At 41.7% G+C, this 16200-nt stretch overlaps 1 pseudogene; it reads left to right on the top strand.

The window, feature by feature from the left end:
• Positions 1-957: 957 nt before the first annotated feature.
• Positions 958-1649, top strand: LOC100438864 (putative heat shock protein HSP 90-beta-3; annotated as a pseudogene).
• The last annotated feature ends 14551 nt before the right edge of the window (positions 1650-16200 follow it).

The following is a 16200-nucleotide window of genomic DNA, read 5'->3' as shown; positions in this document are numbered from 1 at the left end:
ATACAAAATTGATTGTCACTAATTCCTTTTCCTCACCCCATTGAGGGCCTCAAGTTTTAGAGGAGGAAAAGTCCAGCTTCCATATCTCAGAAAATAGGTTAAAATATTATAGAACCCTAAGTAATAGTTTAAAATATTAGTGATTACTGGCATCTGTACAATTATTTATGGTTTAATAAAGGTTTTCCATCATGGTCTTAGTCTGTTTTATGCTGCTACATCAAAATACCTGAGACTGGCTAATTCATAAAAAACAGGAATTTATTTCACACAGTTCTGGAGGCTGAGAAGTTCAAGATCAGGGTGCTGGCAGTTTCAGTGTCTGGTGAGGGCCTGGTCTTTGCTTCCAAGATGGTGCCTCATTTTTATCTCCTCCAGATGGGAGGAGTGCTGTTTCCCCACATGGCTGAAGGTGGAAGGGTAAAAGGGACGAACTCCCTCTGTAAATCTCTTTTATAAGGGCACCTAATCTCACTCACAAGGGAGGAGCCCCATGGCCTCATCACCTCTTAAAGCCTCTACCTCTTTTTTTTTTTTTTTTTTTTTTTTGAGACGGAGTCTCCTCTGTGGCCCAGGCTGGAGTGCAGTGGCGCGATCTCAGCTCACCGCAAGCTCCGCCTCCCGGGTTCACGCCATTCTCCTGCCTCAGCCTCCCGAGTAGCTGGGACTACAGGCGCCCACCACCATGCCCGGCTAATTTTTTGTATTTTTAGTAGAGACGGGGTTTCACCGTGTTAGCCAGGATGGTCTCAATCTCCTGAACTCGTGATCCACCCACCTCGGCCTCCCAAAGTGCTGGGATTACAGACGTGAGCCACCGCACCCAGCCAAGTCTCCACCTCTTAATACTATCCCATTGGCAGCACGTGAATTTTGAAGGGGAAACATCCAAATCACATGATTTCATTTCAGCCTTGGACAATGAAGTTACACATGGATGTATCATATGACTAATTTTCTGGTGAGAGCAAAGAGCAGGTGGCCAACTCTGCTTTTGTGGACCGAGTGTGGAAGCGGGGCTTCAAGGTGGTCTCTATGACCGAGTCCATTGATGAGTACTGTGTGCAGCAGCTCAAGGAGTTTGATGGGAAAAGCCTGGTCTCATTTACCAAGGAGAGTCTGGAGCTACCTGAGGATGAGTAGCAGAAGAAAATGGAAGAGAGCAAGGCAAAGTTTGAGAACCTCTGCAAGCTCATGAAAAAAATCTTAGATAAAAAGTTTAAGAAGGTGACAATCTTCAATAGGCTTGTGTCTTCACCCTGTTGCATTGTGACCAGCACCTATGGCTGGACAGCCAATATGGAGCAGATCATGAAAGCCCAGGCACTTCGGGACAACTCTACGATGGGCTACATGATGGCCAAAAAGCACCTGGAGATCAACCCCAACCACCCCATTGTGGAGAAGCTGCAGCAGAAGGCTGAGGCTGACAGGAACAGCAAGGGCCGTCAAGGACCTGATGGTGCTGCTGTTTGAAACCGTGCTGCTTCTTCCTTGAGGATCCCCAAACTCACTCCAACTAGATTGATTGCGGGATCAAGCTAGGTCTATCGAGGATGAAGTGGCAGCAGAGGAACCCAGTGCTGCAGTTCCTGATGAGATTCTCCAGCTTTGAGGGCAATGAAAATGCGTCTCGCATAGAAGATTAGGAGTTTATACCTTGGGTCTTCATATAATGTCCCCACGGTTCTCACCGCAGCCTTGAGTGCCTTGTCCTACATGGCTCCCTCTGCTAATGTCTAGTGTTTTTTCCTCTCTTGTCCTTGTGTCTAAGGCAGGAAACAAGGGCCTCAGGCCCCATTCCCTCCCTTCTCTGACAGCAGGATTGGATGTTATGTATTGTGGTTTTATTGTTTGATCATTTTGTTCCGAATCTAAAGTATGCAAAATAAAGAATATGCTGTTTTTATTTAACAAAACCCAAAACATATGAGTGATTTTGTGAATAAAGACAAAAGTGTGTTCCTAAGTCCAGGGGCTCCCTTGATGTCACATGGTTTCTAGGTGGCAGCTCTCCACAGCACGCTGCCATCAGGAACACTTTCCAAACCTCCATTAGGTCCATCCTAGACTCATATAATCAGCCATAGAATTTCAAGTGCTTAACATTCCTCTGGTTTTTCTGTCTGAATTTTTCTGCATTTGAAAATGAGGGGGACTGCTACCTGGAATTATGAAGAGCTGGCTTCTAATTGAATGGGCTTAGAATGTTGAGTGCAGGGCAGATTTCAGCAGACAGTCAAAGTCAGAAGAAAGCTGAATTTAAGACCGGCTTTAGGATAAATATTTGTGATTCCTCAAGCAGTTCTTGTCTCTTAATGTATGGCATTTTCAAAATGCTTACAGTCTGTACCCTGATTGATGTTTATGTTTAAAGAAGTATAGAAATTGCCATCAGTACCTGCTGATCCCACCAGAATATTAAGCTAAACAGAGAAAATGTATGTGTTCACAGTTACAGGCACAATTTATAGTTCCTGGAATACAAGTTGATATCTACACAAAATAGATGTGTAAAGAGAGGAATGCTTTTTGATTATTGAGAGTGTTTTGCTTGTGCCATGTTTTTACCTGAAACTAAAGAGACATCAGTGTGTAATTTTCCTACAACTCTACAAGCCTAAGTATAATCTGAGGTAATGTGTGCACAAAGAGACCAAAAACCTGTGTTCTAAAAACTGGGCCTGGTAAAATAATACTATCAGGGACCTTATCCTAGAACTTATAATTTTTGTGGTAGCTGACAGACTTGGAGTCTAGGCTTATAGAGTGTTGTTTTGGTGACAACAAAAATGATGGAAGAAAAGATGCCTTTGGCTCATAACAAGCCAATTTCATTTAATATAAAGGTATTTTAGGCTGGGCACGGTGGCTCACGCTTGTAATCCCAACACTTTGGGAGGCCAAGGTCAGGAGTTCGAGACCAGCCTGATCAACATGGAGAAACCCCGTCTCTACTAAAAATACAAAATAAGCCAGGTGTGTTGGCACATGCCTGTAATCCCAGCTACTAGGGAGGCTGAGGCAGGAGAATTGCTTGAATCTGGGAAGCGGAGGTTGCGGTGAGCTAAGATCACGCCATTGCACTCCAGCCTGGGCAACAAGAGTGAAACTCTGTCTCAAAAAAAAAAAAAAAGTATTTTAGCCGGTTAAATATATTCACAAATTGATTTACACTTTAGAAGATCTGGCATATATACTTGAAACAATTTCTGACAACTATTCCCTCTCCTTCCAACTACAGGCTGTGCTTCTGCAATCTTTTTTTTTTTTAATTATGATAAAATATACAAAACAATAAATTGACAGGCATTTTGGTTCACACCTACAATCCCAACACTTTGGGAGGCTGAGGCAGGAGGATTGCTTGAGGTCAGGAGTTTGAGAACAGCCTGGGCAACATAGCAAGACCCTATCTCTTCAAAAAATAAAAAAAGTTAGCTGGGTGTGGTGTTGCATGCCTGTATCCCAGCTACTCAGAAGGCTGAGGCAGGAGGATCTCTTCAGTTCAGGAGTTTGAGTTTGCGGAGAGCTATGTGTCACTGTACTTTAGCCTGGCAAGAGAATGAGACCATGTCTCAAAAAACAAAAACCCCAAAATTACCATTCTAACCATTTTTAAGTGTACAACTCAATGGTATTAAATATGTTCACATCTCCAATCTTGAGTTCTCTTGCTGTTTTGTTTAGGACTGACTTCCTTTCTTCTCTCTTAGTTTATTATTATTATTTTTTTTCTTGACTTCACTTTTACCATTCCAACAAATAGGCAAAAAATTCTGAAGCTTGGTACAAAAGCGGAAAAAGAACGATAGGACTTGTGGAAAGCTATCTCCTCAGAAACTGGAGGAGTGAGCTGCTGGGGCCTTTACTTGTGCCCTGCCTTCTGCTGTGGTAGCAGGAGGACCCTCTCCTGGGCTGCAGTGAGGCTGGAGGGCTGGGCAGTAGTGGGAGGAGGAAAGGCATCGACTTCCCAGAAAAAGGTGGAAGCCTTTTCTGTTTCTACGGCAGGGTCGTCCTCAACCTTATGGAAGCTAAATAGACCTTTTTATGCCTTGGGACTCTTCTACTGCCAAACTCTAACCGATGGGCCCTCAGGTTCTATGGAGGAGGAGAAGAGGAAAAAGATGTTTAGTGTTGAAGGACTCTGATCTGAAAAGGACTGGAAGAAAGAGAAGGAGAGTTTCTATATCCTGAGGCGCAGGTGCTCAAACCCCAACATGACACAGGTCTGATAGTTGGCATAGGGCCTAAGATGCTTGGGACTGGCGAAATGCTTGTGCTGCTGCCTAGGAGTGGCTAGATCAGAGAGGATCCATCCATCTCAACCCCACAGCTTTAGGAAAGAGTAGAGTTATCATAACTTCAACATAGTTGGAAATTGATCTTAGAGAGAAATTTGCCAGCTGCTGGAGTATGGAGGCTCTCTGGTATTGCTTACATAGACAGAACGGGACTGAAGGCAGAGAGTCCTAGTCATATACTGAGATGAAAGCTCAACACACAGTGGAGAGATTTGGCAAGCCTCTGCCTTATGGAGAGCCCCTAAGCAGGAGAGCAAAAGGGAGTAGACAGCCTTGTTACACTGCATTGTGAACCTGTGGATTCTGGTGAAAGTCTCAGTAGCTCAAGAAATATTTCTTATAATTTGTCAAGATTAGAGAGAAATCCACTCCTGAATTCCTTAGCAGAAGTTGTAGATGGGCTTGGGTGAAGATTTCCGTTTCAGCATACAGTTTTTGCTTGCAGAGAGATTATTCAAATCAGCTGAAAAACCATTGAGCCTACCATGTGAAGGCTACTGCAGTGGACATTCAAGGGTGGGTAAGACAGGGTCCTTGCCTTCAGGGATTTTACAGGATAGTGTGGATAAGTGAGCATGGATACCTGTGTGATGGGATGGCATAAATGTTGCGAACTAATGTAAATGCACAGCACTGACTTTCTTTAAGACTTCATTTCTGGTATGGAGGCCATGTTAAGCCAATAAATGAAATAGAGTTATGAGGAAATCCACTAAGAAAATCACTAATTAATCAATTTATTTCAATATATATTGATCTTCCATGTACCAGGCACTAAGTCATTGAAAATCTAAAGAAAAATAAGCATGGTCCCTGTTCTTGCAAGGCTGCCACACAGGACGGGGAGACTGACAGCCATCAGCAATGCAGTATCAGGAGAGGCATCAGCCCCCCCTTTTTTGGGGTGGAATTTCCAGGACCACTTGGACACTGGAGCATCCTGATTAATAAAATCACTGAAGGAGAGGCACAACCCCATGGTGCTTGGGTAGACAGGATGAGGAAGGGCAGTGCAAAAAAGGGCAGGAAGGAAGATAATTCTCCAAGTGTCTGAACATGTCACCACCAATGCCCACTCTGTCATGTTGAAACCTCTCTAAGACAGCATGGTTAAAACTGAAGCTCTTCTAAGTGGCCTGCGAATGTTTGCCAACCCTACAGTTGAACTCATCTTCCCCACCCTATTTATTTGCAGGATTATCACAGCTTGTCCATGCCTGGGAAGGCCAACAGGATATGGCTACAGCCCGAGTTGATTTCCATTCCCTCTGAAGTCCAACCAAGGGGTCAGGGAGATAGCCTTAGGGACCAGACTAGAGCCTCACCTGGCTGGCTGGTTGCTGAGTGCCACATCTGTTGCTTTCAGAGCAGCCGGGGGGAGTAGAATATCCTGGGCCTTCTAGCAACATAGTGGGCATCTTCACCAAGCATGTCTTGGCTCAGGCTATTATAACAATCCTATAAACTGGAGGCTTTAGTGGCAAACAGTTCTCTCTCACAGTTCTGGAGGGTGGGAAGTCCAAGATCAAGGTGCCAGCAGACATGGCATTTAGCGAGGGCTGGCTCCCTTGTTTGGAGACAGCCTTCTTACTGTGTCTTCATATGACTGAGAGAAAGAGAATCTCGTGTCTCCTCCTCTTTTTAAAAGGGCGCTGATACAATTTATGAGGACACCACCCTCATGAAATAGAGTTAGGAGGAAATCCACTAAGAAAATCACTAATTAATCAATTTAGCCTACCTCCTGATACCATTGTATTGAAGAGAAGGCTTCAACATATGAAGTTTGGAGGTTCACAAACATTCAGTCCCTAGCACAGCAGGCTGGAGTTTTGAAGTTCATGTTAGAATAGAGGTTAACCACGTGGGCTGTGACGTCATGCTGCCTCAGGGCAGATTCCCACTCTGGAAGTTGCCAGCCATTTAACTGTTGTCAGGTTTCTTGGCCTTGCCAAGTGTCAAAATGGAGATGTAAAAAACCCAAAATAATAATAATGCTGGGGGTGTTGGGAGATGTAAGTAAAAGAATGCATGTAAAGCCTTTAGCACAGTGTCTGTCACATGGTGCTTAATTATGTTAGGTTTATAAACCCTTTAGGGGGGTTCCCACCACCCAGGGATTGAGCAAAACCCTTGGAGTCCCCGGGCTGGTGTGGGAAATAGAAATACCACATGAATCGTATTGTAACTTGAGATGGTCTGATGGGCCACTTTCCCCTCTTTCAGACGAGGCTGAGTGGGATACAATTACCATTTCTTAGTTTTTTTCAACTTTAGCAGAAAGGGTATAATTTTAATAAGATGAAAGGAAGCTTGCAGGCTCCTGATAACAAAGACTATCACAGGCGACCCTTGTGTGTCTACAGCTTCTCAGATCATCTTGAGGAATCCAGATTAATGAATGTGCAGTAAAGGGATGACATTAGTGCATGCCAACAAGACCTCGCTTTCCCTATGGGGGGGATGAAGGAGGGGGAAAGGAACTCAACTTGAGTCCTTTTTCAATAGTTCCTGCTGTTTAAATGGGGGTGGTGGTATACGTGTGTTTTAGAAAGACTTCTGTGAACATTCCTGAGCTCTATTCCACCAGGGTGGCAGCTCTGGTTTGTAAAACTGCCTGATAACAGTTTAGAGTTGACTTAGGGAAAAACCATATATTCCTAGCTCTGTTTTTGAAAGAGACCAAGTAAATGTTCATATTAGAGTTTAATTAAAATGTGCATACATATTATTCTCTTAAATAAGTGTTTACACTGGCCCCTTCCTTTCCCTTTATGTTCCAACTAAACAATACCAATATCTAACTTCTGTACTATTTTGGTTCAAGAAAACCATACAGAATCTAAGATTACCTCCCACACCCCACTTTCTGCCAGCTCCAGAATGGTTTTCTCCTTCCTTCCAATGTTTTTTCCTTCATTCACAGCCTTATTGCCCAGTAGTTAACACTGATGCAGGAAAGACACATATAAATGTAATGCACTCAAAACTGTCAAGCTGTGAGTGACTTATTATATTCTGCCTCCATCTTGAAAATGACAACTTTCACTGACATCCGCCTTGGCCCTTCCAGTTGTCAAGGGAGTAGTGCTAAGAGTTCGAGAACAGTAGACCATAGAGCTGCTAGATAGCTAAGAAGGAGTGTGACATCTCCATTGAGGCCTGTGAGAGAAGCATAGGTCCAATGCAGTTAAAACCTAGAGGATGTACAGATTAGTAACTGCTATTGTCACTTGTCTGATCTATGTCAGGTACTGTATTAAGTATTTAACAAACATTTCTTTCTATTTATTTATTTGTTTTTAAATTTCACTTTAAATTCTGGGATACATGTGCAGAACATGTAGGTTTATTACATAGGTATACATAAGCCAGTGTGGTTTGCTGTGCCTATCAACCTGTCATCTAGGTTTTAAGCCCAGAATGCATTAAATATTTGCCCTAATGCTCTCCCTCCCTTTGCCCCCCACCCCCCAACAGGCCCTGGTGTGTGATGTTCCCCTCCCTGTGTCCATGTGTTCTCATTGTTCAACTCCCACTTATGAATGAGAACATGTGGTGTTCGGTTTTCTGTTAGTTTGCTGAGAATGATGGCTTCCAGCTTCAACTATGTCCCTGCAAAGGACATGAACTCATTCTTTTTTATGGCTGCATAATATTCCATGGTGTATATATGCCACATTTTCTTTCTTTCTTTCCTTTTATTTTTTTCTGGATGGAATCTGTTGCCCAGGCTGGAGTGCGGTGGTGCGATCTTGGCTCACTGCAAGCTCCACCTCCTGGGTTCGTGCCATTCTCCTGCCTCAGCCTCCAGAGTAGCTGGGACTACAGGCACCCGCCACCACGCCTGGCTAATTTTTTTGTTTTGTATTTTGAGTAGAGATGCGGTTTCACCGTGTTAGCCAGGATCGTCTCGATCTCCTGACCTCGTGATCCGCCCGCCTCGGCCTCCCAAAGTGTTGGGATTACAGGTGTGAGCCACCGTGCCCGGCCTGCCACATTTTCTTTATCCAGTCTGTCATTGATGGGCATTTGGGTTGGTTCCAAGTCTTTGCTATTGAAAATAGTGCTGCAATAAACATACATGTGCATGTGTCTTTATAGTAGACTGATTTATAATCCTTTGGGTATATACCCAGTAATGAGATTGTTGGGTCAAATGGTATTTCAGGTTCCAGATCCTTGAGGAATCGCCACACTGTCTTCCACAATGGTTGAACTAGTTTACACTCCCATCAACAATGTAAAAGCATCCCTATTTCTCCACATTTAACAAACATTTCATTTATTCCTTGCAACAAGCCCAGGTACTGTTTTGAGACAGAGTCTCACTCGGTTGCCAGGCTGGAGTGCAGTGACGCGATCTTGGCTTACTGCAACCTCTGTATCCCAGGTTCAAGCAATTCTCCTGCCTCAGCCTCCCAAGTAGCTGGGACTACAGGCGTGCGCTAGCACGCCCAGCTAATTTTTGTATTATTAATAGAGACGGAGTTTCACCATGTTGGCTAAGATGGTCTTGATCTCTTGACTTGGTGATCCACCCGCCTCAGCCTCCCGAAGTGCTGGGATTACAGGCATGAGCCACGGCACCCGGCCCAAAGCCTGTGTTCTTAACTACTCTGCAGCCCTTTGGTACATGGGACTCTCTGTGGTATTATAGAAAATATACCTTTTTTTTTTCTCAAGCTGTTTATAGTCTAGAATGAACTAGAATGTGTGCGATAGTATCTTGCTGTTCTACCTTAAATTATTTTCACTATCTGTTCACCAATAATCTGTTCCAACAGAAAATGCATGGAGTATGATTTTGTCACGCAGGGGAAGATTCACACGGATAGAATTACTTCTCAAAGTGTGTTTTAGATTCACTTCCCCCAAAGGCAATGGTGTGGAAGCTTGAATGTTTATTCTGTAAGCACAAGAGATATACTTAGTGCAGTACCTCCAGGTAAGGTGGCCTGGGGACTGGGGTAGACTTGGCATGAGGGAATTATTTGGCTTGTGATATGTTGCAGACAGATTTCAATACAGCCATACATCGCTTAACATTGGGCATACATTCTGGGAAATGTGTCGTTAGGCAATTGCATCGTTGTGCAAACACTATAGGGTGCACTTACACAAACCTAGATAGCAGAATCTGCTACACGCCAAGGCTAGATGGTATAGCCTGTTGCTGCTAGGCCACAAGCCTGCACAGCATGTTACTGTACTGAATACTGTAGGCAACTGTAGCACAACAGTAAGTATTTGTGTATCTAAACATAGAAAAGATACGGTAAAAATGCAGTATAAAAGGCTTAAAAAATGGTACACCTGTAGGGCACTTACCACGAATAGAGCTTGCAGGTCTAGAAGCTGCTCTGGGTGTCAATGAGAAAGTGGCAAGTGACTGTGAAGGCCTATGACAATACTGTGAAGTACTGGAGACTTTATAGATGCTGTACACTTAGGCTACACAAAATTTATTTAAATTTTTTTTCTTCAATAATAAATTAACCTTAGCCTACTGTAACTTTTTTACTTTATAAATGTTTTTCTTTTTCTTTTTTTTTTTTGGGACCGAGTCTCTGTCACCCAGGTTGGAGTGCAGTGGCGCAATCTCGGCTCACTGCAACCTCTGCCTCCCAGGTTGAAGCTATTCTCCTGCCCCAGCCTCCCGAGTAGCTGGGATTACAGGCTCCCGCCACCACGCCTGGCTAACTTTTTTTGTATTTTTAGTAGAGACAGAGTTTCACCACGTTGGCCAGGCTGGCTCAAACTCCTGACCTCAAGTGATCCACCTGCCTCGGCCTCCCCAAGTGCTGGGATTACAGGCATGATCCTGTACTTTTTAAAAACTTTTTGGCTGTTTTGTCGTAACAATTAGCTTAAAACACATTGCATGGCTATAGAAAAATATTTTCTTTCTTTATATCCTTATTCTATAAGCTTTTTTCCATTTTTATGCTAATTTTTTTTGTTAAAAGTGAAAACATAAGCACACACATTAGCCTAGGCCTACACAGGGCCAGGATCATCAGTGTCACTGTCTTCCAACTCTGCCTCTTTGTCCCACTGGAAGGTCTTCAGGGACAGTAACAGGCATAGAGCTGTCATTTCCTATGATAACAGTGCCTTCTTCTGGATACCTCCTGAAAGACCTGCCCGAGGCTGTCTTACAGTTCATTTTTTTTGTTTTTAATAAGTAGAAGGAGTACAGTCATAAAGATAAAAAGAATAGTATAGTAAATGCTAGGCGATAAAAATTTTTCAGCTCCATTATAATTTTGTGAGACCACTCTCATATATGTGGTCCATTGTTGACTGAAATGTTATGTGGTGCATGTGTTTTTATAAAATGAAGAGTACAGTTTTCCTCAGGAGCAGCAAAGCTGTGGACCCTGTAGTGTGATAGAGTGATGGGTTTCCCTAACTGTTGCTGATTTACTTCCATCAGAGAATGATTTACCACTAGGTGTGTTATGGAAGGTAACATAGGGTAGGCACTATGATAGAAATTAAGAATGCTGATTATCTCATTTGTATGTGAAATCTAGAAGTAGAAACCATAGAACGAGTGTGGAATGATGGTTACCTGGGCTGGCGGTGGGGTTGATGGGGGAGTGGAGTGAGAGAATGGGGAGTTACTGGTCCAGAGGTACAAAATTTCAGTTAGACAGGACAAATAAGTTTTGAGATCTATTGCACAGCAGGTGACTATTGTCAGTAATAATGTATATTTCAAAATAACTAAGAAAGTAAAGTTCAAATGTATAACCACAAAAAAATCAAGTGAGATCATAGATGTGATAATTAGCTTTATTAAATCACTCCACATTGTGTGTATATATATATCACAACATCACATTGCACTTGTGAAAGTTGTCAGAATCAAAGTGGAGTCAATTGTGTTAAAACCTCTGACAAACAGAGCTGGGGAAGGCCATGAAGGAAGGGATCTCATGCACGAATGCCTCATAACAAGAACTATCAAGGCCGGGCGTGACGGCTCATGCCTGCAATCCCAGCACGAGGAGGGAAGATCGCTTGAGCTCAGGAGTTCAAGACCAGTCTGGGCAACACAATGAAACCTTGTCTGTACAAAAAAATTTAAAAATTACCAGGTGTGATGTCTCACACCTCTAGTCCCAGCTCCTTGGGAGGCTGAGGTGGGAGGATTGCTTGATTGCTTGAGCCCAGGAGATGGAGGCTGCAATGAGCTGTGATTGCACCACTGCACTCCAGTCTGGGCAACAGAGTGAGACCTTTTCTCAAAAACAAAAACAGCAAAAAAGTAATACAAGACTCTACCAAAACCACAACCTTTCATTGCACAAAGGCCATTGCAACCTTACATTTCAAAAAAACAAACAAACAAACAAAATACTTCTGCTGAGGACACTTGCCCAAAAACTTCCTATCCATCCTCAGACTGATACCACCTTGTTATTGATCTGTGTGGCCAAGGATAATTATCGCAAAATAATTATATAATCCTCCTCAGTTTTTCTTTAAAAATCTTTCTTTATCTCCCTTAACACACACAGTTTACTATGGCACATGTATTCCCATTGCAATGCCCATTCCCAAATAAATGTCATTTTGCTTTAGAGAGTTTCCCTCTGTTATTTAGGTTGACATACTCTATTAAAATGACACAAATTCAAAAAATAAGAATGCTGAGATGAATAGGTGTTTTGGCTCTTCACTGAGGAAGAGAAAGACCCATAAGCAGCCAAGTCAAATCGAGAGATTAAGTGCAGACATGGAAGTGTGTGTAAAATTCTGTGTGAGAAAACAGGTCAGAGTACCTAATTCTGTTTGTGAGTTACAGAGGAGTATGAACATTTGGAGGAGGCTTTGCTAGGTCAAGAAGGTCATTTCAAGTCGAGGAAACACAGCCCACTGGTTGGCTTGAAGGTATGAATATGTGTGTCATTATTGCAGGATTGTTAAAATTAGTGACTGGGACATCAGCTCTGTATGGGGAGGTGAGAAAGATGGGGAAAGGAGTCAAACAGGTTTTCTTTCTTCTTTTTTTTTTTTCTTGAGACGGAGTCTCTCTCTGTTGCCCAGACTGGAGTGCAGTGGTGCCATCTCGGCTCACTGCACCTTCCACCTCCTGGGTCCAAGCGATTTTCCTGCCTCAGCCTCCTGAGAAGCTGGGACTATAGGCGCCCACCACCACGTCTGGCTAGTTTTTGTATTTTTAGTAGAGATGGGGTTTCACCATGTTGGCCAGGCTGGTCTTGAACTCTTGACATCGTAATCAGCCCGCCTCAGCCTCCCAAAGTGTTGGGATTACAGGCGTGAGCCACCACGCCCGGCCGCAAACATGTTTTATAACAAAGATATGCAGCAAATTTCTTCCTGTTATATTTTAACAGTAACAAAATGCAATTATTTTAACAATAAAAGTGGGAAAGAAAATAATGCAGCATAGTTTTCATGACTACCCTGTTTAGATAAAAGTTCACCTTTTCAAATATTCCAAAGCATAACAATTCCATTGGGTCATGGTCCATTCTTGGCCACTGGACTCCTCATGAAAGTAGAAGTCTAGAAAGTGGAGATATTTCTTCTATAATTACAAATGGCAAGACTGATGATAACTTATTGTGGCTTAAGAAATGTCTCTGACAGGTAGGGGTGAGACCTTTGAATTAAAAAAAAAATTTATACAAATTAATGGGGTACGTGTGAAATTGTGTTACATGTATATAATGCGTAGTGATCAACTCAGGGTATTTAGGGTGTCCATCATCCGAGTATAAAACATTTTTCTTAACTATAGTCACCCTACTCTGCTCTCAGACATTGAATGTATCTCTTCTATCTAACTGTATGTTTGTACCCTTCAACCCACTTGTCTTCAGCCTCTCCCCTCCCCCAGACTTAAATATTTTGTTGATCTTGCAAGGGAAGAAACTCAAAAACACTTCAAGAGAAAATAGAGAGGACAGAGGTAAAGCTGTAGAAGTCTTTGTTTCTTTACTCTTATTGACCAAATGACTTTTAGGAATAAGTGTGTGCTTGTGCTCACACACGGTGAATTATTTGTAGTTATTTACAAGATCACTCTATTTCATAATTGTAAGCTTTCAAATGGACATTAATGATGAAATTCAAATGTCAAAGGAATAATGCATGTCATAATTCATAGGGCTTGCAGGCCATTCCAGCCTTTATAACTACTACCCAATTAATGGTGACGCTTAAGCATACTAGAAACAATAGCAGAAAAGCGATTTACCTTTTTTGTGTGTGTAGGGGGGGTGGGTTAGAGTTTGGATCTCACTCTGTCACCCAGGCTGGAATGTAGTGGTGTAATCATAGCTCACTGTAGCCTTGATAACTTCCTGCTTGGCTCAAGCAGTCCAAGCTGGGACTATAGGCATGTGCCCCTGCACCCAGCTCCAGGAGATTTACTTTGAAAATACTCTTTGAAATAATGCTAAGGCGGCCGAAAGCTCCCTGGGTGGAAAAAACAGAGTAGGTCCCGGAACTACCAGGATACTTCCTCAGAGAGTTTGAGAGATTGGGTGCTTTGATCTCAGGTTTGGCTCTCTGAGCCTCTCCCAGAGGGTGTGTTCTATCCTGCCCTGATCCAGGCCCTGATCCATTCAGAAAGGTCCCCAGAGAAAGCAGTTTCAGAAATAAGAGAGAGACAGTAACAATTCAACCTTTCTTCTTCGGTGGTTACAAAGAGGAGTAGAACACAATAACCAGCACAGGATGGCTTAATTTTAAACATTAAAAAGGAGAGAGTGAAAAGCAAATATAAAAATGTATTTCAAATTCCAAGGAGAGAAAAAAAGAGCAGCAACTCCCCACTTCGACTCCTGTGTGTGTTCATGGTGTCTGCCCTGCCCAAGGAATCACAGGGCTGTTCATTATTTTGGAAAAAGGAATTTGTTATTGGCATATCGATGTGTGCCCTTAACCATTTGGTGGGTTTTATTTTTCAATGCCCCTCTTTCATGTTCTGGAGTTTTTCTGGGACAAGGCCTCTCCATCCTACGGGATTACACATGGTCAGATTCATTTTACATTGGATGACAAATAGCATTTGAATTCATCGGGTTGAAAGGTCACGGCTGTTCTCTGTTACCCAGTCAGGCTCCCTCAAAGTGTCTCAGTCATGAGAATATGTTGGAATCCCTGGGTACTCCATGCCGCTGCCCGCCCAAACCCTCATGAATACTGAACTCTGCGCCGACTTGGATTCCTAATTACTGACTCCATCAAAAGGAGGAGCCACAGCCAAGGACAGACAAAGTAAACGGCGTGGGGTCGTGTCATTCCTCTCCCACAGTCTGTACTCAGTGGTAACCCAGAATTTTAAAAAAGATCTATTTCCTGAACCCTAAATAGGAGATATTTTCTCCAGGATACTACTTCGTGAGAATAAGTGCCTTACCCAAAGATATGCCCAGAATTATTGGGAGGGGAATAAAAACGTAGTTCTGTACTACAGTTGTAAAAAGGTTGAAGAATGTTTCTAACCCAAGTAGCCCACAGGCCCAACAGCTTTTATCTAATAGAGAAGGTTTTGTTCTGCTAAGTTTACATTAATTTGATTAAAAGTGATTGACCCCAAGATGCTTGGTTCTCCTATGAGCACTTTGTTTTGGTCTCTGGGTGGGCTAGGTATAAATGTCATGCTACACACTCACGAACGCACATAAGGAGAAAAACCACATCCAGTCGGATTCTGCTGGTTTTAAATCTTGTGCCATTCACACTAGTACTGGCTAGAATTTAGTTTTGTACTATCTCTAATCAAATGAGTTTTCATAAAATTTTAATAGTGAAAGGAAATTGTAAATAAAACACTCAGGAAAATTTTTTTCAAGTACTTTTAAGCTCTAGCTAACATAGAAACAACATGCAAATTTAAGTCATTTTTTACCTAAATCATTTAAGACGATTCTTTCAAGTCTTTTACTAGGCTATATTAATACCAGTTTATTCAGCTAAATAATTATTTACCTCCTCCTTTCTCCAGGTTTCCAGAAACATCTATTGATAATTATGTTAAAAATTATGATATTGGTCATCATGTATTCTTGTTATTAAATGTATACAAAACTAACAAATCCATAATAAAAATTTCACAATTCAGACTTTCCCTTCATTAAGTATTTAATAACAGCTATCTTCTATTAAACCTTTTAATAGACATCAGATCCACAATTGTGTCACTTCCTTGGTTCTGCTTCTGTGAGCAACTCTCACTGATACAGCCCGTTTTGAACCTGTTCATAAGCTTGGCTGTTACAAAGATTCTGATTAATGAATGGCTTTCTACTTTCCTTTCTATTACTTCTTTCAAGTACAGGGAGGATTAACTCTACTCTCTGGGATTCAGGGATTTTGGGGGCAAAGCCTTTAGTCAATGGAGCTTCTAGGAAAATTGCTCTACTCTTGAGTCTCAAATTCTTTTTTTTACCATAAGCATGCATCAAGTTACAACTGAGGGAAATAAAACATATTTTTAAAAATTTTTAACTGATATTTGATAAATAAATAAATGTGTATATTTATTTACACATTTATTTATAAAAATAATGTATATTTTATATATAAATATATTTTTTATTATATTATTTATTCATATATAAAAGATTATTTTAATATATTTTAATAAATGTATATTAAATAATATATAAAATATATATTGTTTTTATTTATATATAAAAATATATTTTTTATTATATTAAAAATATAATAAAGACAGAGAGAGAGGCTGGTGATTACCTCCAAGATTGTTTCTAGCATTACATGTGTGCACAGGTTTGGCCATGACTTTATCAGAAGAAAACTCTGTGTTTTCTATTTGATTTCCTCATGTTCACCTCAGTTTGGTTCAATGCCATCTGTGAAGCATCTGTTATAAGTCTTGTACTGATGG

Source organism: Pongo abelii, chromosome 7, assembly GCF_028885655.2.
Source record: "Pongo abelii isolate AG06213 chromosome 7, NHGRI_mPonAbe1-v2.0_pri, whole genome shotgun sequence".
Classification (NCBI taxonomy): Eukaryota; Metazoa; Chordata; class Mammalia; order Primates; family Hominidae; genus Pongo; species Pongo abelii.
Note: the sequence above shows the minus strand (reverse complement) of the source record. Positions and strands in the feature narration are given on the sequence as shown.